The sequence below is a fragment of the Eurosta solidaginis genome, chromosome 4 (assembly GCF_040869045.1).
Source record: "Eurosta solidaginis isolate ZX-2024a chromosome 4, ASM4086904v1, whole genome shotgun sequence".
Lineage (NCBI taxonomy): Eukaryota > Metazoa > Arthropoda > Insecta > Diptera > Tephritidae > Eurosta > Eurosta solidaginis.
Window position 1 is genome coordinate 276,770,958 of NC_090322.1, and position 22,867 is coordinate 276,793,824.

The 22,867-nt window shown below is 37.8% G+C and overlaps 1 protein-coding gene across 1 annotated transcript in view; it reads right to left on the reverse strand.

Annotated features, from left to right (window-relative positions):
- The window catches only part of LOC137247489 (serine-rich adhesin for platelets-like), a 215,463-nt gene that overhangs the window by 179,678 nt on the left and 12,918 nt on the right, over positions 1-22,867 (reverse strand). The gene's annotated exons all lie outside the window — the stretch shown is intronic.

A 22,867-nucleotide genomic window follows, 5' to 3' on the forward strand; every position in this document is an offset into this window, starting at 1 on the left:
GAAAATTACGAAAAATTAAAAAAATGCCATAATTCTATACCAAATACGAAAAAAGAGATGAAATATGGTAAGGTAATTGGATTGTTTTATTGACGCGAAATATAAGTTTAGAAAAAACTTTATAAAATGGTTGTGACACCTACCATATTAAGTAGAAGAAAATGAAAAAGTTCTGCAGGGCGAAATAAAATACCCCTAAAATCTTGGCAGGTATTACATATATAAATAAATTAGCGGTATCCAACAGATGATGTTCTGGGTCACCCTGGTCCACATTTTGGTCGATATCTGGAAAACGCCTTCACATATACAACTACCACCACTCCCTTTTAAAACTCTCATGAATACCTTTAATTTGATACCCATATCGTACAAACTCATTCTAGAGTCACCCCTGGTCCACCTTTATGGCGATATTTAGAAAAGGCGAACACCTATAGAACGAAGGCCCACTCCCTTTTAAAAGTACTCATTAACAGCTTTCATTTGATACCCATATCGTACAAACAAAGTCTAGAGTCACCCCTGGTCCAGAAAGGCCCACTCCCTCTTAAAATACTCATCAGCTCCTTTCGTTTGATACCCATATTGCACAAACGAATTCTAGGGTCACCCCTGGTCCACCTTTATGGCGATATCTCGAAACGGCGTCCACCTATGGAACTTAGGATTACTCCCTTTTAAAATACTCATTAAGACCTTTCATTTGATACCCATATTGCACAAACGAATTCTAGAGTCACCCCTGGTCCATCTTTATGGCGATATCTCGAAACGGCGTCCACCTATAGAACTAAGGCCCACTCCCTTTTAAAATACTCATTAATACCTTTCGTTTGATGCCCATATTGTGCAAACAAATTCTTGGGTCACCCCTGGTCCATCTTTATGGCGATATCTCGGAACGGCGTCCACCTATGGAACTAAGGATTACTCCCTTTTAAAATGCTCATTAACACCTTTCATTTGATACCCATATCGTACAAACGCATTCTAGAGTCACCCCTGTTCCATCTTTACGGCGATATTTCGAAAAGGCGTCCATCTATAGAACTTGGGTCCACGCCCTTTTAAAATACTCATTAATACCTTTCATTTGATACCCATATCGTACAAACGCATTCTAGAGTCACCCCTGTTCCATCTTTACGGCGATATTTCGAAAAGGCGTCCATCTATAGAACTTAGGTCCACGCCCTTTTAAAATACTCATTAATACCTTTCATTTGATGCCCATATTGTGCAAACGCATTCTAGAGTCACCCCTGGTCCATCTTTACGGCGATATCTCGAAAAGGCGTCCATCTATAGTACTTAGGTCCACGCCCTTTTAAAATACTCATTAATACCTTTCGTTTGATACCCATATCGTACAAACGCATTCTAGAGTCAACCCTGATCCACCTTTATGGCTATATCGCTAAATGGCGTCCACCTATAGAACTATGGCCCACTCCCTCATAAAATACTCTTTAATGCCTTTCATTTGATACACATGTCATACAAACACATTCCAGGGTTTCCCTCGGTTCATTTTCCTACATGGTTATTTTCCCTTATGTTGTCACCATAGCTCTCAACTGAGTATGTAATGTTCGGTTACACCCGAACTTAACCTTCCTTACTTGTTTTTTTTTTTTTTTGTACAGTTTTTCAACTTAATTATTTCCTGTCCTTATACATCATTTTAATTTACGTAGGTTCACATATAAAATTTACCCGCATTTACTCTAAACAATAGAAATTATGCGGTAGTGAGTCAGAGTGAAGATCCACATAACCCGTTTATTTAAGGACACTTACTGAATTTACCAGGGAATATTTTTGTAATAATAAAAACTAAAAAAAGTTTATTCGGGAATACGACTCTGCAAGTGAGCAAAAATTAAAAAGTACCTGGCAGGGGCTAGAAGGGCTGAAAACATGTGTTACATCAGATTTGAACAAAAAAAAATGGCAGACATAAATCATAAGATCAATGTTATATATGCAGGTTTGGTACAATGAAGTGCCAGTTTGAAGTCTCTAAGATACCTCGTTGAAAAACTTAGACACTATATTCTCCTTAAAGTGAAACTCAAACTAGAGTCGTACGATTTCTATCCCCGTATGCCTACTACTAGGCTATGGATGCATCTGTATGAATGCTGTTTAATTCAGTTTTCCCGTTGTTGTCATTGTTATTTCATTTCAATTAATTCGTTTGGTGAAGTAGAGCTTTTCAAAAAATTAAATGGTATATTATGTTTGATCCTAGTCTCGAACTTAAAAGTCCTATAACGAGAAGAGATATACCCACCAATAGCTAAACCGAAATTATCAGAATAATGAGCTTAGTTTGTTTAGCCATCTTCATCTGTGTTTTCTTTTGTCTGTCCATCTGTCGATTTGAACGCAACTAGTCCCCAAATTTTCGTAATATATTGATGAAATTTGGTGAGCGGGTGTATTTTTCTCTACGGTTAATTTTTGTCGCATATATATCCCGTGCAACCAATTCTTTCATAACGGTGTTTTCGTAATTTCTTTCTCATTATACTCAGTTGAGCAGAGCTCACAGAGTATATTAAGTTTGATTGGATAACGGTTGGTTGTACATATATAAAGGAATCGAGATAGATATAGACTTCCATATATCAAAATAATCAGGATCGAAAAAAAATTTGATTGAGCCATGTCCGTCCGTCCGTCCGTCCGTCCGTCCGTTAACACGATAACTTGAGTAAATTTTGAGCTATCTTGATGAAATTTGGTATGTAGATTCCTGGGCACTCATCTCAGATCGCTATTTAAAATGAACGATATCGGACTATAACCACGCCCACTTTTTCGATATCGAAAATTTCGAAAAACCGAAAAAATGCGATAATTCATTGCCAAAGGCAATTAAAGCGATGAAACTTGGCAGATGGGTTGACGTTATGACCCAGAATAGAAAATTAGTAAGATTTTGGACAATGGGCGTGGCACCGCCCACTTTTACAAGAAGGTAATTTAAAAGTTTTGCAAGCTGTAATTTGGCAGTCGTTGAAGATATCATGATGAAATTTGGCAGGAACGCTGCTATTATTACTATATATGTGCTAAATAAAAATTTGCAAAATTGGATGAAGAACACGCCCACTTTTTAAAAAAAAAATTTTTTTAATTCAAATTTTAACAAAAAATTTAATATCTTTACTGTATATAAGTAAATTAAGTCAAAATTCAACTTCTGTAATGATATGATACAACAAAATACAAAAATAAAAGAAAATTTCAAAATGGGCGTGGCTCCGCCCATTTTCATTTAGTTTGTCTAGAATACTTTTAATGCCATAAGTCGAACAAAAATTTACCAATCCTTCTCAAATTTGGTAGGTACATAGATTCTATGACGATAACTGTTCTCTGTGAAAATGGCCGAAATCGGTGGAAGCCACGCCCAGTTTTTATACACAGTCCACCGTCTGTCCTTCCGCTCGGCTGTTAACACAATAACTTGAGCAAAAACCGATATATCTTTAATAAACTTATCCCACCTACTTATCTGAACTCACTTTATCTCGGTATAAAAAATAGCCGAAATCCGACCATAACCACGCCCACTTTATCGATATCGAAAATTACGAAAAATGAAAAAAATGCCATAATTCTATACCAAATACGAAAAAAGGGATGAAACATGGTAACTGGATTGGTTTATTGACGCAAAACATAACTTTGGAAAAAATTTTGTAAAATGGGTGTGACACCTACCATATTAAGTAGAAGAAAATGAAAAAGTTCTACAAGGCAAAATCAACAGCCCTTGGAATCTTGGCAGGAATACTGTTAGTGGTATTGCATATATAAATAAATTAGCAGTACCCGACAGATGATTTTCTGGATCACCTGGTCCACATTTTGGTCGATATCGCGAGAACACCTTCACATATACATCTAAGGGCCACTCGCTTTTAAAACCCTCATTAATACCTTTAATTTGATATCCATATCGTACAAACACATTCTAGAGTCACCCCTGGCCCACCCTAATGGCGATATCTCGAAAAGGCGTCCACCTATAGACCTAATGCCCACTCCCTCTTAAAATGCTCAGTAACACCTTTCGTTTGATACCCATATCGTACAAACATTCTAGAGTCACCTCTGGCCCACCCTAATGGCGATATCTCGAAAAGGCGTCCACCTATAGACCTAATGTCCACTCCCTCTTCAAATGCTCAGTAACACCTTTCGTTTGATACCCATATCGTACAAACATTCTAGAGTCACCCCTGGCCCACCCTATTGGCTATGTCTCGAAAAGGCCACCTATAGACCTAATGCCCACTCCCTCTTAAAATGCTCAGTAACACATTTCGTTTGATACCCATATCGTACAAACATTCTAGAGTCCCCCTGGCCCACCCTAATGGCGATATCTCGAAAAGGCGTCCACCTATAGACCTAATGCCCACTCCCTCTTAAAATGCTCAGTCACACCTTTCGTTTGATACCCATATCGTACAAACATTCTAGAGTCACCCTTGGTCCACCTTTATGGCGATATCTCGAAAAGGCGTCCACCTATAGACCTAATGCCCACTCCCTCTTAAAATGCTCAGTAACACCTTTCGTTTGATACCCATATCGTACAAACATTCTAGAGTCACCCTTGGTCCACCTTTATGGCGATATCTCGAAAAGGCGTCCACATATAGAACTAAGGATTACTCCCTTTTAAAATACTCATTACCACCTTTCATTTGATACCCATATCGTACAAACACATTCTAGAGTCACCCCTGGCCCACCCTAATGGCTATATCTCGAAAAGACGTCCACCTATAGACCTAATGCCCACTCCCTCTTAAAATGCTCAGTAACACCTTTCGTTTGATACCCATATCGTACAAACACATTCTAGAGTCACCCCTGGCCCACCCTAATGACGATATCTCGAAAAGGCGTCCACTTATAGACCTAATGCCCACTCCCTCTTAAAATGCTCAGTAACACCTTTCGTTTGATACCCATATCGTACAAACATTCTAGAGTCACCCTTGGTCCACCTTTATGGCGATATATCGAAAAGGCGTCCACCTATAGAACTAAGGATTACTCCCTTTTAAGATACTCATTACCATCTTTCATTTGATACCCATATCATACAAACACATTCTAGAGTCACCCCTGGCCCACCCTAATGGCGATATCTCGAAAAGGCGTCCACCTATAGACCTAATGTCCACTCCCTCTTAAAATGCTCAGTAACACCTTTCGTTTGATACCCATATCGTACAAACATTCTAGAGTCACCCCTGGCCCACCCTATTGGCTATGTCTCGAAAAGGCCACCTATAGACCTAATGCCCACTCCCTCTTAAAATGCTCAGTAACACCTTTCGTTTGATACCCATATCGTACAAACATTCTAGAGTCACCTCTGGCCCACCCTAATGGCGATATCTCGAAAAGGCGTCCACCTATAGACCTAATGTTCACTCCCTCTTAAAATGCTCAGTAACACCTTTCGTTTGATACCCATATCGTACAAACATTCTAGAGTCACCCCTGGCCCACCCTATTGGCTATGTCTCGAAAAGGCCACCTATAGACCTAATGCCCACTCCCTCTTAAAATGCTCAGTAACACCTTTCATTTGATTCCCATATCGTACAAACACATTCTAGAGACACCCCTGGTCCACCTTTATGGCGATATCTCGAAACGGCGGCCACCTATGGACTAAGGATCACTCCTTTTCAAAATACTCATTAACAGCTTTCCTTTGATACCCATATCGTACAAACATATTCTAGAGTCACCCTTGGTCCACCTTTATGGCGATATATCGAAAAGGCGTCCACCTATAGAACTAAGGATTACTCCCTTTTAAGATACTCATTACCATCTTTCATTTGATACCCATATCATACAAACACATTCTAGAGTCACCCCTGGCCCACCCTAATGGCGACATTTCGAAAAGGCGTCCACCTATAGACCTATTGCCCACTCCCTCTTAAAATGCTCAGTAACACCTTTCGTTTGATACCCATATCGTACAAACCTCCACCTTTATGGCGATATCTCGAAAAGGCGTCCACCTATAGACCTAATGCCCACTACCTCTTAAAATGCTCAGTAACACCTTTCGTTTGATACCCATATCGTACAAACATTCTAGAGTAACCCTTGGTCCACCTTTATGGCGATATCTCGAAAAGGCGTCCACCTATAGAACTAAGGATTACTCCCTTTTAAGATACTCATTACCATCTTTCATTTGATACCCATATCATACAAACACATTCTAGAGTCACCCCTGGCCCACCCTAATGGCGATATCTCGAAAAGGCGTCCACCTATAGACCTAATGTCCACTCCCTCTTAAATCGCTCAGTAACACCTTTCGTTTGATACCCATATCGTACAAACATTCTAGAGTCACCCCTGGCCCACCCTATTGGCTATGTCTCGAAAAGGCCACCTATAGACCTAATGCCCACTCCCTCTTAAAATGCTCAGTAACACCTTTCGTTTGATACCCATATCGTACAAACATTCTAGAGTCACCTCTGGCCCACCCTAATGGCGATATCTCGAAAAGGCGTCCACCTATAGACCTAATGTCCACTCCCTCTTAAAATGCTCAGTAACACCTTTCGTTTGATACCCATATCGTACAAACATTCTAGAATCACCCCTGGCCCACCCTATTGGCTATGTCTCGAAAAGGCCACCTATAGACCTAATGCCCACTCCCTCTTAAAATGCTCAGTAACACCTTTCATTTGATTCCCATATCGTACAAACACATTCTAGAGACACCCCTGGTCCACCTTTATGGCGATATCTCGAAACGGCGGCCACCTATGGACTAAGGATCACTCCTTTTCAAAATACTCATTAACAGCTTTCCTTTGATACCCATATCGTACAAACATATCCTAGAGTCACCCTTGGTCCACCTTTATGGCGATATATCGAAAAGGCGTCCACCTATAGAACTAAGGATTACTCCCTTTTAAGATACTCATTACCATCTTTCATTTGATACCCATATCATACAAACACATTCTAGAGTCACCCCTGGCCCACCCTAATGGCGACATTTCGAAAAGGCGTCCACCTATAGACCTATTGCCCACTCCCTCTTAAAATGCTCAGTAACACCTTTCGTTTGATACCCATATCGTACAAACATTCTAGAGTCACCCTTGGTCCACCTTTATGGCGATATCTCGAAAAGGCGTCCACCTATAGACCTATTGCCCACTCCCTCTTAAAATGCTCAGTAACACCTTTCGTTTGATACCCATATCGTACAAACATTCTAGAGTCACCCTTGGTCCACCTTTATGGCGATATCTCGAAAAGGCGTCCACCTATAGACCTAATGCCCACTCCCTCTTAAAATGCTCAGTAACACCTTTCGTTTTATACCCATATCGTACAAACATTCTAGAGTCACCCCTGGCCCACCCTAATGGCAATATCTCGAAAAGGCGTCCACCTATAGACCTAATGCCCACTCCCTCTTAAAATGCTCAGTCACACCTTTCGTTTGATACCCATATCGTACAAACATTCTAGAGTCACCCTTGGTCCACCTCTATGGCGATATCTCGAAAAGGCGTCCACCTATAGACCTAATGCCCACTCCCTCTTAAAATGCTCAGTAACACCTTTCGTTTGATACCCATATCGTACAAACATTCTAGAGTCACCCTTGGTCCACCTTTATGGCGATATCTCGAAAAGGCGTCCACATATAGAACTAAGGATTACTCCCTTTTAAAATACTCATTACCACCTTTCATTTGATACCCATATCGTACAAACACATTCTAGAGTCACCCCTGGTCCACCTTAATGGCGATATCTCGAAAGGGCGTCCACTGATAGACCTAAGGCCCACTCCCTTTTAAAATACTCATTAACACCTTTCGTTTGATACCCATATCGTACAAACAAATTCTAGAGTCAGCCCTGGTCCACCTTTATGGCGATATCCCTAAATGGCGTCCATCTATAGATCTATGGCCCACTTCCTCTTAAAATACTCTTTAATACCTTCCATTTGATACACATGTCATACAACCACATTCCAAGGTTACCCTAGGTTCATTTTCCTACATGGTGATTTTCCTTATTTTGTCTCCATAGCTCTCAACTGAGTATGTAATGTTCGGTTACACCCGAACTTAGCCTTCCTTACTTGTTTTATTATATACCTCATAGAACGGATTGCTAAGATTTTATGAATTTTTAAAACTTCATTATTCAGTACCATTCATTAAAGATGTGATAATACACAGTCCCGTCCTTACTTGTTTTAAATATTCAGTCCAATCCTAAACAAACATTTCTTGCGAGTTTTTTCTCTTCACCAGTCCTTATATTCTAAAAACAATCCTCGTCAATCTTTTCATTTATCCCTTTCCTCTTATTCTGAGCAATGTGCGGAAAAGGGAAAACCGGCCAATGGAGGAAAGTAGGCATTATGAATGTAATTGAAAGGAAGATTTCTTTGCCCTTTTTTTAGGAGTTTTTTTGCTTGTCAAATTAAAAGAAATGCATCAAAATAGTTTAAGTAAATTTTTTCTTTCACGAAAAAAAAATTATTTGTACAAGTTTGTCTTAAAATACATTAATTATTTACCACAATAATCTTGATTTTAAGTTTGACAGTATATAAATAAGCAAGAAAGGGCTCTTTGTAAATTTGATGCAGTCATTCAGAAACTGCCCAACGATTTTTTAGGAAGGCTTAAATAGATTTAAGTATATAACGAAAGAGGAATACAAATTGGCTTGGCCCCCAGAAACATTGTTTACTGAAGGGAAGCAGGCAACTCCAGCCAAATTGTGGTATCGCAAAGTCTTCTTCTTATGCTTCTCTGCTGATGCTGATGATGTCGACATTACAAAACTTGATAAACGGAATATTTTTTGTTTAAAGAAGTGAAGTTCGGAAAAGGATGAGATGTGTTGAGCTCAGGTTAAGCAGAGTTGAGCTGGCCCATCAAAAGTCTTCACATAAACTGATTCATAGTGTAACCACAATTTGTTTGTTAACCAAACGTAAGAACACCTTTAGGGTGCCAGGCCTTATATTATAGAATCACTACGCCCCTTAGGCAAATACTAAACGTTGTACAGTACCTAGCTTAATTGCTATCTCGAGACTTGGCAACTCTGTCACAGCTAATAGTTGGAACCTTAACCTGGCGAGTGCAGAACACAAACATAGAACGTGCTCAACCATTTCTTGCTGCAGCTCGCACTTTCTACATCTGCTGTTACTGCGTCGGCCGAACTTATAAGCTATGAAACCAGATGGTAGTGTCCAGTTAGTATACCCATTGTAAGGCTAAAGCCTTTTCTCTTCAGAGGTATGAACCAATTTGTGAGTCCTAAATCGTAGGCTATGCGCATGAGCTTAGCAGTTTTGCGCTTCTGTCCACGCCTTTTCTGCTTGATGGATCATATGCAAATTCTGTCTTTTTATTCCTCTCAACCGGATTAAGACGTTTAACGTCGATTCAGCGAGTGCTGCACCCCCCATTGCTAAGCCATCGGCCTTTTCGTTAACTTCAATCTCCTTATGACCGGGAACCCAGTATAGATGTATGGCCTGGACAAAGTTGTTCCAATGCTTCCTTCTTGTGAAGTACTATGTGACATTATTGCCTCAATTTCCGCCTGACCACCAATATATATATTGACGCGACTGCAGCTCAAGCACGCTTCCTCTGGAATTTCTAATGCTTTTATCACGGCAAAAATTTCCGCCATTTCTGAACCCTGGTGCCAAACTTCCGGAACTCTTTCGAAGATCAGGCACACGACCATATGCGTTGAGCTTTCTTCTATGTAAAAATTATTTAAGGAGATCTAAGGCCAATCTTTTATTAACTATCTTAGCGAAAGCACCTTTATATCAATGATATTTTGAGCTGAAGTGTATTTTCAAATTGCAATTAAAGATAAAAATTTGGGAACTTTGGATGTGGTGGCGTCCTTTCCTGACCAACCAGATATTGTAAAACTTAAAACTACTTGAAAATGGACGTGTCAGCGCAATTCATTGTTCTATGTTTCTGGATCCATAACTAGAAAAATAATTGACATAATGCAGAAAACATCGGTACATTCATCTCCTTTATAAAGGGGAATATTTCTAATGAAAATGGACAAAGTCATTAAATTAACACGCCCACTTTTTATAATATATAATATCAAAAAACTGAAACTAGATGAACTGAACGATGGAAGCTCTCAGCTGAATGTTCGACTCCAACCAAACTTAGACCTAGTTCATATATCATACCTAAGCATCGAACTTCGAGCAGCATTGTGCACCTGTGCGTATACGTAACATTTTGGCCTATTATTTTCCTTGCAGCAAATAACTCATGTTCGCGATCAGTGTAGTATTATTATCTTTTACTAAAATTTAATAAATTTAAATTTCTACCGAAGGAACCTAACTATGTGAGTTAAACCTATATCAAGTGATTCCCGAATTTTCAACAATATTTTGGATTTTTGAAAAAGATATTTTTATTGTAAATTAGGAGGGGTTATATTGTTTAGAAAATATTTTCTTAAAATTCCTTAATTTGTTCATTTTATAAAAATTTTAATTTTGGTCACCCTTTTTTTTTTTTTTGGAAAAACTAATTTCTCTTAATCTACTAATCGTAATGACCCCAAATTTTGCAGACACATAAAGTAATGTGTTCACTATCTTCTATTAGTTAGGGTTAAATTATTAAGGGATTTCAGGATTTTGTGCAAATAGTCTAACATCTTTGCAAATTTTCGTAGCAAATCTTGTACAGTACACTAACAAAATACACGGCTATGCATTTGCTACGTCATTGCAAAAACGCAACATCAAACACCGTAGTTTCTTTTTTCAATATTGAATAGCAAATCATCAACTGCCAAAACAAAACAAAAACTGCAAAGAAAAAATTTAAAATGAAAAAAGCTGCTCACAATCCGTAGCTTATATTTGCCATAGCAACGATTCCAACGTCAAATGCACAAAATTCTGAATTTCCTTATTATAAAAAACTTAATTTGCACAAATTTTTTTCCAAAAATTGCATTTCTTTATGCGTTCTTCGCGCTAAAATAAAATTAAGGTTGTACAGAGTAATAGGAAAAATGGTTACCTTTATAAATCGGTAAATAGAATTTTGTAACTTTTTCTCCGTTCCAGAGATATTTCATATTTTGTGCCCAATGCGCAATCCAATAAAAAAAATATTATTTTATTCGTAAAATATTAAAATATGTAGTCGATAAAAAAAATTAGTTTTCTTTTTGTAATAATTTGGAACAAATTTAAAAACGCATTCAACCACGCCATGCCTTAGTTGTTGTAAACTTATCCCAATTGCCTTCTTTGCATATTTTATTCTTTACACAGTACATACTTCGTATAATATCATGTGTTCAAGATATGCTTTTTTGTTGTTGGCAGTAGTTTGCTCTTATTCGAGCGTTTCAGTGCGATTGGACACCTGGTGTTACTTACAAGGCCCTATCTTATAAGCATGTGACGCCAGAAGGCAGTTTCCAGTTAGTATGCCCATCTTCTCTCTTCAGAGTTATAAGAGTCACTTTGTGAGTCTAATATCGTAGGCTTTGCATATGACCTTAGAAATTTTACAGTGCCGCGCTTTCGTCCACGCTTTTCCTGCTTGATGGATCGTATGCAACTTTTGTCTCCTTTTGATTTCCCCCAAACGGATTGCAACGCCTATTGCCAATTTAGTGAGTGTTGCACCCAACTTTTCCAACTCCTCGGCCTTTTCGTTACCTTCTATCTCTTTATGGCCGAGAACCCAGTATAGATGTATGGTCCGCCCTGGGTAAAGTTTTTGTCTCAATTCCCGGCTGACTAACAATATATATACTGACGCGGCTGCAGCTTAAATCCGCTGTCTCTAAAGTTTCTGCTGCTTTCTTCTTCGACCCAGAAAACCGCAGACCTGATCCATTCCATTAATTTGGAACCATCCATATACACGTGTATAAAATGTGCTGCTATTTTTGCACCTCAGTACCAACCTTTTGTCTCAATTGTGGTCTCAATATCGCGTTCGAAGCTCAGACACGGGACGACACATTCCGTTCGCCCGATATAAGATGGTGCTATACTGCTATCGCCATAAATCCGCACATAAGTTGTCCTGAGGGCTTAAACCTTATTTCAGATGCAAAGACGATGTTTTTGCCTACTAGGTATGCAGGCGGTATGTGTAGAATGGCATGCAATACTGTCGACGTAGTTTTAGGGCTCCCGTCATGCTAATCATTAATACTCTGCTTACCTTGCGAACGTTTTGGTATACGTGCTTTTTCAACCAAGAGCTCCATTGGAAATTATGGGTTTGGCAATTGCTGTAAATAACATGGGAGATGGTTTTGGTGATACATACAGTGCTGTTGAGGCTTTCTTCGCTCTTCCTTCTAAATGGAGTTTCCACGACAACTTACTGTCTATTATAGCTCCTAGAAATATGTTTTATATTTTACTTGTAGGGTAACCCATTCGAGCTTAGGCTTAGTCAACTAAGGGACTTTATATTTCCTAGTAAATAGTTCTAGATCAGTATTGTCCGCGTTGACGGTTAACCCGACTCCAGATGCCCAGGCAAGTACATACCGAAGTGCCTGATCCATCATCAAAGAGCTGATTGTTGGAAGGCATCTGCCACCTGTGATGACTGAAATGCCATCTGCATATGCCGTAAGTTAGACTGTCTTTTGTCGAACCGCCTAAGCAATTGGTTTTCAACCAGCGTCTACAGCATTGGTGATCAAACCCCATTTCTAGCGATTGCATTATATTATATACACTGTGCCTTTGTCTTTATATGTAATTGTAACTATGTTGGTATCAGAAAAAAGATCAAAAGTGAAATTTATTTATTTATTTATTATTTAAAGTCGACGACAAACTTGAAATGATCGACTGCATAATATAAAAGATATATAAATATGCATCTTAAAAGTTAAAATTTAAGATATATCGAGATTTCAGCAATTTTATATTACAAATATATATTGTTGAACATTACAGTTTAATTTCAGAATATAATAATAAGAAATATGAGAAGAAATAAGGTCTTATACCGAGATTTTATACTGGCGGAATGCAACAAGATTCCAATCAGCATGTCATGGGAATCCGGGAGAGCTAAGAGTAGTGTAATGAGGATACGCCATCACAAGGCATAAAAAAGTAAAATGACTTGTGTTGTTGGAATGCACCGGATTCGAATCAGCTCGATGCCTGACCTATAAGATTATACTGCCGGAATGCATACGATTCCGGTCAGTGACCCAAGAAAAGGGATGTTTTTAACGTTGTTGGAATGCACCAGATTCCAATCAACACAGTACTGTCTTGTTCCTTCTTAATGATACCTGCTGATCTCCATCCTTATACGAGATCGTGCCTGTTTTTTACGGAAGAAATAAATGCCGGCATATTAAATTAGCTTGTATCTCTTAGATTAGATAGGAGTATGTATTGCATTACGTATAGTGGCAAAAGTACATTCAAGACTGATACAGCTATACAAGTCATTGTAGTGCGCGCACCAGATAAGAAGAGGATTATTTTTAGCAAAGTTTGGACGAAAAATGTGTAAATAAAAAGGAACGTAGTGTTTGGATACTCTAGGGGGAACCGCAAAAAACAAGCGGCTGAGAAGTTCCGCAGAATCAATTTCTCCAATAATGAGCTTATGGAGTGAAATATTTAACTTTTAAGTGATTCCGAGATAATCGAGCCTTTCCAGTCTTAGCACAGACTAGAACACCCACTCAAACACATTTGATATTTCGGCCTTACTTTTTATCATAACCAATAGTTCTTTCAAATTTTACTTCACAAAAAAACACAAATATAAAAGTTAAAACTTGATTGATGAATTATGTTGTATATTTATCATATCCAATAATATTTAATATTCAGCTGATGATTTTCGTTTGCAGATGAGCAATTTTATATTTCGACACTTTAGGAACCGCAGCCCATCAGCGACTTGGCAAAAGCGACATCCGTGCGTTATGCGGATACTCTCCAGCATACATTGGGCGGGTATATGGGTAGTCCATTGGGCCTTATTAATTTTACTTATATAATATTTAAGCATACATTTGCATACACTCGGAATAACCTGCTTAAATGTTCACTAAGACATTTAGATCAAATGTTGCCTTAGAAAAAAAAGATTTTATGCTTATCTTCATTCAGAGGCCAAGGTTGCTACCTACCTCCCATACCATCAACCTGTCAAAATACTCACTTCCTCCTCAATTTTTCAAAAACTTTCGTAAATTGTAGCGAGAAGGTACAATAAACTTAATGGCCTACCATTTGAGACTCTGTTCATGTTAATATATGAAAACAAATGACGTTAAAAGGTCTAACTTTAGACGACACAAAAATCAACTTCGAACAAAACTCATTTGATTTAATGACGAATTAACTAAATTAGTGCAACATAAAAAACGTAGCAAGAATAAACAATTTGTATTAATAGCACAAAGTGGAAGAAACAATAGGCAGCTAACGGAAATCGGCACGAAGTCATTTTTTTTAGTCGAATTTGAAAAGTTTATTTTGTTTGATTTATTTCTGCACTCCAATTCTATCAACAAAGTGCCTACTTCAATTTAAATATAAGAAAATATGAATTAGAATCGAAGTCGGTGATTATGACGTTTCCCATTTCTATATTCTTCAGCGCAACAAAAACATAACCAGCAGCAAATAGTCAAACTTTTTACAATCACAAAAGATAACAGAAAAATACGTGCGAAGATAAGCAAAAATCCTAAATTAAAATCCACTTTAAAAAGAACAGTTAATTGAAATCTTAATTAAGAATGGCAGGCAGTTGCGCTCATTTTCCTCATTTCGATAAACTGCATTTTTGTTTTGGCATTTTACCTGCGCTAACAACAAAGACAATTTCAGCGACAGTCAGCAACAACAACACTAATGGCGCTGATACGTAACGGCAAACACACATACAAAGGTAACAGCACTGAAATAAAAACGTTTTTGGCTTTTACTTTTACTTTGACGTTTATTTGCGGGGAGGAGTTTTTTGTTGCTAAGCGAAAATGTAGGATGAAAGAGTTTCACTTTTGTCAGCCGAACTGATGACAACATTTAAGTTGGTCATGCAGAGTGACACCGAAATCTCACAAAATTGTTACGATGCTACCTTTTTCGACGAAAGAAAAAAAGCTTCTGACGTAGTTAGGTCACAACATAATTAAAAGTTGTATATAAAAACACAAAGAAATATTCATATGGACTAGATCGTATCGAATATGTGCAAATATTTATCTTTTCTTTGGAATCAGCCTCAAAAATACCAAAAATCGGATAAACATTTGATACAACAGTAGGGCTGTACCATATGTGGAGGACCACACCAAAACAAAGCACGAGAGCAAAGTTTGTTCACGCATCCCCTGTGAGAGGTGTATTTGTATTTAAGTATGTGGTCAGCTTGCCGCGATTAGTGTAACCGGAAGGATTATATGTGTCTTAAACTAATATGTACCTTTAGCCATTGGAAGCTGTTTAAAATACAAAACGAAACGTTTTGATCCCGACAGCAACACTGCATGCCATTCTACACATCTCATCTGCAGACCTAATGGCCAAAAACATCGCATAAATACTGTCATAGCAGTATAGCGCCGTCTAATATCGGAACGTGAAGAAAGCAGCAGATATTATAGAGGAAGCATGCTTAAGCTACAGTCGCGTCAATATATATATTAATATTCAGGTGGCGATTAAGGGAACTCTCTCGTACAGTACTTCATAAAGAAGTATTTTGGAATGCAAATAAGCATTGGAAAAATTTCGCTCAGGCTGGACCATACATCTATACAGAGTTTCCAGTCGTATCCGAATAGCATGTAACGATCGATGATGATATGAAGATCGATGAGTTGGCAAATACGGTAAATCGACTGTAGAAGTCCTCATTCGTTTGAGAGGAATCAAAAGGAAGAGGATTTGCATATAGGCGTGGACAAAAGCGTGAACCGCAATATTTCTAGGATCATGTGCAAAGCCGATTTTAGACTCACAAATTGGCTCATATCTCTGAAGAGTACAGACTTAAGGCTTACGATGGGCATACTAACTAAACACAGCCCTCTGCCGTCACATGTTTTGAGTAAGGCCTCGTCAGTAACAGCAGGTGAAGGAAGTGCGAGCTGAAGGAAGAAAATACTTTCTGTGCTCGTATCCTGCGCTCGCCAGGTCAAGGTTTCAGCTATTAGGGGCAGTCGAGTTGCCAGATCTCGAGGCAATAATTAAGCTAGGTCCTAGAAAACTTTGGGGTTCTTTCGTTATGTGATAAAACAAATTCTGGTAACACTCTGGATACATTCAGTTTATGAGAGGTCTTTATTAACCGCCCAGTTCAACCCAACCTAATATATAACTAACGCAAAACTAGTAGTACGACTACTACTCAATCGAATAAAAAGTACTAAACGCATTATAACTCCGACGAAATTTTAGACGAGGTTCTCTTCCAATTAGCGTAGTGCTCCTTTTCAAATTTACAAAAATGCTTTACGACAAGCCCGGACCTCATCGGCAAGGCAGACGAGTTTTCACTGAGAAGCTTTTCATGGCAGAAATATAGTCGGAGTGCCCCACTGCTGAGAGGCGACTCCGCTTCGAATCGTTTGTATTTAAATTTTGATGTTGCTCTGCTCCGAGATACATATGACTGCATCATAAGTTTTTTTAAATGCGTAGCTCGCTTTAATAAAAATATATTTTTAGATTTAGTATAAGGTCCTCAAATAGCCTACTTTTGTTTTCGATTTCCATAAACTGTTCTTTCCAAATGCTCACTTGGCCTTTTAAATCTTGTTAAGCTGAACGAGCTGCGTTTTATCTCAAGCAGTAAATTATGTTTTGTAGATATTGTAAAATTGATTCTGCTCCCAATGTTTTTTTTTTTCAAAGAGATGGTTTTTGAACAAAACTCGCCGAGTTCCATATTCGAGATAGCTGCGAAGCCAAAGCCAAATTAACAAATTCTTCAGAAACCCAATTAAGTTAGCTTAACGAAGTAAAAGCTCATAATTAACGGAGTCAAATGCACATTTGTTTGCTTATTGGATAAAAATTCATCCATAGTTAGAGAAGTGAACTCAAACAAAATAGTTGTGTTTGTTCTTCTACACACAAAACCACGTTGGATAGGCGATGATAAGTTATGATCTTTTAAAAATTTCTTTTTCAAAAATTTTCAAGGATTTTTTTTTTTCAAAAATGTTTTTTTTTTTTTCAAAAAAAAAAATTTATATATAGTGGTGACGGTGTAAAGATAAGATGGGTCGTAATCAATTTGAATGTACTATACCTCTTATAAAAAGGTGTCAAATTTGAGTAATATTAAGAGAAAATTAACTTTCTGTTTGTATTTCGATGTATTTTGAAATAAAATTCTCTACCTGCTACGAAATTGAAAAAATAAAACAGATACCTTAAGTCTAATATTCAAGCGCACTTATAAGCTTCCATTCAAGCACAAATGCACAAAAATATTTATGGATGTTTCTATGGGAATTATCGTTTCATTTACATACATACATCGAGTGAGGCGTATTCCTTACAATATTGTTTCATTTATTTATTTTACGCTTTGTTCGCTCTTTCCAGTTGAACAGATAAACCATCAAAGCAGCCATCAAACCACGCCCACTCCACTTCCTTTGCAGGTGTTTATGCTTTTACAATTTATTACAAGCGCTACATACATACCACTAACATACATACATACATATTTACGAACGCCTGTACATATTTATGTAATGAATTTATGCCAACGCGAAAGTTATGCCTTTACGCAGCCGCTTACCGACACTAAAGGGAATAAAATTTTCACCGTTATATAGCGTAAACGCTGAAAAAAGAACAAAATAAAATAACTTCGCTACAAATCAAAATGAACAACTTATGTAATGTTGAAAAGTTTAACGGTGTAATTCTCAGTGGGCGCACATAATTTATTACGCCATCTCGTAAGCTGTGAGCGATTTTAGTTAATCAACGCATAAATCCAATCAAATTACTTCACAGCTGAGGCAATGAGAGGCTTAATGAAAAAAGCTGAAGTCATTTCTGTGAATCGAACACTCCACCAACACTCAAACACCCTCATTCCCATCAATTTACTTTGTCGTGGGTGATTACTATGCACTGCTATGCGTTGCTATGCTGTGGTCATGCTGCATTGCAATTAAATTTCAATTGTGGCGAATAAACATCTTCGATCTTAACGATTGCATTTTAAAACAAATTTTGCGCATTTTTCTTTTGGATTGCTTGTTTATAGCGAACTAAGCCTCTTGACTATCGATAATTCTTCGCATTGGGACTTTGATTGGATTACCTGGGACATGACACTGCGTGTAGCACGAAGCACTGAAGGAGTCTACTTTGATTGCGGCATTGCAGGTGATCTTTAACTATTTGTGTGTATGTGTGTGTGTGGGTGAATGTGTGTGAACGTGTTATATGCGGAAGAAAAGAAATTAAGGGAATTAAAAGTATTTGTAATTAACGAATTCTTGGAAATGCACGTCATTTCGTCTTTGCATGCTCTTCTCAATTGGTACTTGTGTGAGCTTTGTTTTTGCGTTGTTTATTGCTCTCTATGTGATAGATTGGTGGTCGCCGCGGTGCGGTGGAAGCGTGCTGCGCCTACCACAACGGAGACCGTAGGTTCAATTCCCGGTCAAAACAACATCGAAAGTTTAGAAAAAATTTGTTTTCAATTAGAAACATTTTTTCTAAGCGGGGTCGCCTCTCGGAAAAATTGCAGGAAAAATTAAAAGGAGCACGAAGTTGATTGAACTGGTCCTGCATGTTTTAAGCAGACTCCGAATGACATTTGCAATGCAGATAAATTTTCACTGAGAAATTTTCCATGGTAGAAATACACTCGACATCACTGCCTATGGGCGGCTTTACTTAGAGAAAGTTTTCTAATTGCGTAAACTTGTTTCTAAATTTTTGAGGTTGCTCTGCCCACGATTTTTGGAGGAGGTGAAGCACGCTACGATATAAATATAAGGGAAGTCGAAATTTGAAAAGTGAATTGCACACTTGTCCCGTAAAAACAATTTATATTTAAACACAATTTTTTTTTTCGAATAAACGTATTTAAATTTTGTTTGTTATTTTAACAAACCGTGTACAACTACAACCAAATTAAGTATTTGTCTTTTTAAATAAAAATAGTATCGCTGAAGTTTCACCTGACTGGTTGGTGCCCCGTACAAATGGATGACTTTTTGTGATTTTTAGACACATATACAAATATTTCAAGAGTAGGTTTCTATTTTTACTTACACGTGTACCACAAAATCCTAATGCACTAAAATGTTTGTTTGAAAAGGGTATAGTTTTACTTTAGTCGAGGCCTTAAAATAAAAAAATATGTACGATTTCTCCCGTACCAACCCTGAAATGCTCTCGTAGCAATTATTGTGAAGAGCGGGCTTAATCTTATCAACTTCGCTGGGTGCTTCAACGGTGCCTCTGTTTAAGAAGACGAAGACGACTTCACTCTAGAATATGAGAAATCCCTGGGCATTGGTATCGCTCTTTTCGTTCTGGCAGAAATTTTGACACTGTGTAAATGTATTTTTATGAACAATATACATTTTTTCATCTCCAAATACAAGGAAAGAAGCGGTGGAGACTACAGATCTCGAATTTTTATGTGTGTTCTATATGTTTATTTTTCATTTTTATATAGAAACTAGAAGACCCGCCAGACGTTGTCCTGCCCTAAATTAGGCCTACCTGCATACATTTTAATAAGCTTTTTGCGTCTGACTCTGACCTCCCCCCCCTTCTCAATGTTTCCTAATCCTTTTATTCACTCCCCCCTCCGTCGTTTTCGCTTCATCTATCTCCATCTTCGTCTCATTCTATCTCTTTCTCAATCTTCTTCTCCTTCTCTCTTTTCCTTTCTCTTCTTCTCATTCTTCTGCATCCCTTATTGATTGTCCCATAGGGTGGTATGTATTTTATTCCAGTCCCAGTCCCAGTCCCACTCCGAGTCTCAGTCCCAGTCCTAGTCCTAATCCCAGTCCCAGTCCGTCTCTGGATAATATATTACTCTGTACTAAAGCACTCATCAACAGCTTTCATTTGATAACCATATTGTATAAACACTGTCTAGGCATTCACTGGCCCACGTTTTGGCCTACATCTTGAGACCCTAGTAATCCAGGGGTATGAAAATTACCCTCTGCACAACTAAAGACTCTCCTGAATTAAAAAAAAAGTCATATTACCTCTAAATCGCGGACCCCTCAGAAACCCCAACCCTCTCGGCGGGCCTGGTGATGAGCTATACTTGATAACATTCGCTATAATATTTTTTATTGATAAGCAGGTTGTTTAATTAAACACCAAGCAATTAAACGGAAGTATATCCACACCACCTGAAAATATGAGTGCCACTGCGTATACGTAACATTTTATTATTACGTATAAACAAATAAACAAAATTGCAATAAAATAATATTGCGACCATAATCTGAGATATAACCCATCTATCTCTCAAGTTATATCAAACTACACACGGGGTGCAAAACAAATTCAAAATCGGTTAAGTAGTTTAGAAGCCCATCGCGGCCAAAAATGTTGCGACACGCGCTTTTTATATATTAAGACGATGAGCGTTGTAATCGGCTGATTTTATGATTCCTGCCTAGGATAATTCTATTCTGAAAAGAGCATGGTTATAAATAATATCAAAACATCTTTTTGAAGTCATCCGTTTTTGAAATAGGCTGACGAATATACCGATGAATGGATAAGCAATGCTAATATAAACTTTTTTTAAATCCAACACCGCTCAAATGATTGACGCACTTTACAAATCGTTCTTACTGAAGCAGTAAAAAATGATTTTATATCGCAATAATAGATTAGTTCGTTAGCCCATAGTTTAGTAAACCCGAAAACATTCTTAAGCCAAACTAAGCAAGTTTCGAAATCAGTTGAAGATTTGGTTCAGGGAGAATTGTAATATCCACATCATTACAGTTGTGAATTGCCGAACCCACCGAAGGACCCACTTAAGAAAACATTTTAATAAACGGAGTCGCTCCTCTCTAGTCATTTGACAAACACTCCATGCCATGAAAAGCTTCTTAGAGAAAATACGTCTGCCTTATAACTGTATTTCGGAGTCGGCATAAAACAAAGTTAAAAGGGAGCACAACCCAAGTAAGAAGAGAAGCTTTTTCTAAATCTCCTTGAAGGTGTATGATCCAAGCTATTTTAGTTACTATTACTCATGGATCTTTATTGGTAAGGCAGACGTTACAAAATCGACACAAATACAACCCGCTATTAGCTGTATAAGGGAAATAAAAAAGTAGCAGATAATTATGTTTCCCGATTAATAAATCCTCAAATTTCCAATGTATTACATTAGAGATCATAAAACTGATATCGAGCGTATCTCCGAGCATATCAGAGCGATAATGCAAAACCAAGAAAGGAAGCAAAAGCAAAAAGTAAGAGAAGGAAGGGGACTTTCAGTTTGAATTAAATTAAAGCATGACAAATCAGGTCGTTTACGAGGCTCATAATTACTCATGTGAGAACAGAAATGTCGACCTGTTAACCACTGTCCAGAGTTTGCTTAAGTTAAGTATTCTCCTCATTTCCTGATGCCGAAGAGGATAATAAACGTTCTCTCAATCCAGAATGGTGCGATCATCGTTCACACACACCAAATTGCCTTAAAAAGGCGGACTACCTGCCGAACTCTTAAAGCTAAAGGAAGAAAAAGAATCGACAAAGTCCCTAACGGGTTAGAGGGCTTAAGGATATACCTGCGCCTGGTATACCTATCGTAAGACGCGACTTTAGTACCCAAATTATCCAAAGAGCTATGTAGCGCAACACTTTCACGAGGTTTCCAATGCATTTTAAAGCTTCACCAAAGCACTTGTCAACCTCACCTATCCTTACAAAATGATATTTCTTTAACAGCCGAGGGAGTGGCGACCCAAGGCTTTTAATGGAACTAGGGTGCGGCTGGCGGGATGGCTTAGAAGGTTCAATGTGGTCATATTAAATTGTTCCCGAGATGGTCGGGCCTGCACCTTAATGGCGCTTGTTACCAAAATGTACCGGATATATATCCAGCAAAGGACCACCAACATCGCAACAACAAGGATTGGCAAAATGCAAGAAACAACTCTTACGCTTACTAAGGGCGATGAAAAATTGCACAGGCAGATAAGTCTATCACCCGTTCAATATTCAGGTTGTGCAAAATTCTGGAACAAATCCATTTAAAAAGAATAATAATAATAATACGCCTAACTATATTTTCTTTATTTTAGGCAAAACCTTTGAAGGACGCAAAAATTAAGCACTTTAGTACTCAACGAAAATAAATTGTGAAACCCGGTTCTTATTTCTATAGTTTTGCCATTTAATTAAAAGCTTTAATGTTTAATAGGTATTAGATAATAAAACAATAAATTTGCGATAACAATAAAGTGTAAATTTATAAACCCATTTGAAGTTTTCCCGCCTATTTATTTAATATCAAATTACCTTGCGTATCCGCACACTTGCTAAAAGCGGTGAAATAAATATCAACGCACACAATTTTTTTTAAATATTTTTTATGTGTAAACAACATTAAAAATTTATATATTTGTTGTGCAGCTTTAATTTATGCGTGAGCCGCAAACTATGGGGGTAATCCTAAATCACACACTAGCCCTGAAGTCGTCCAAATCATATCTTCATGTTAATCTCAAATGCCACTTTAAC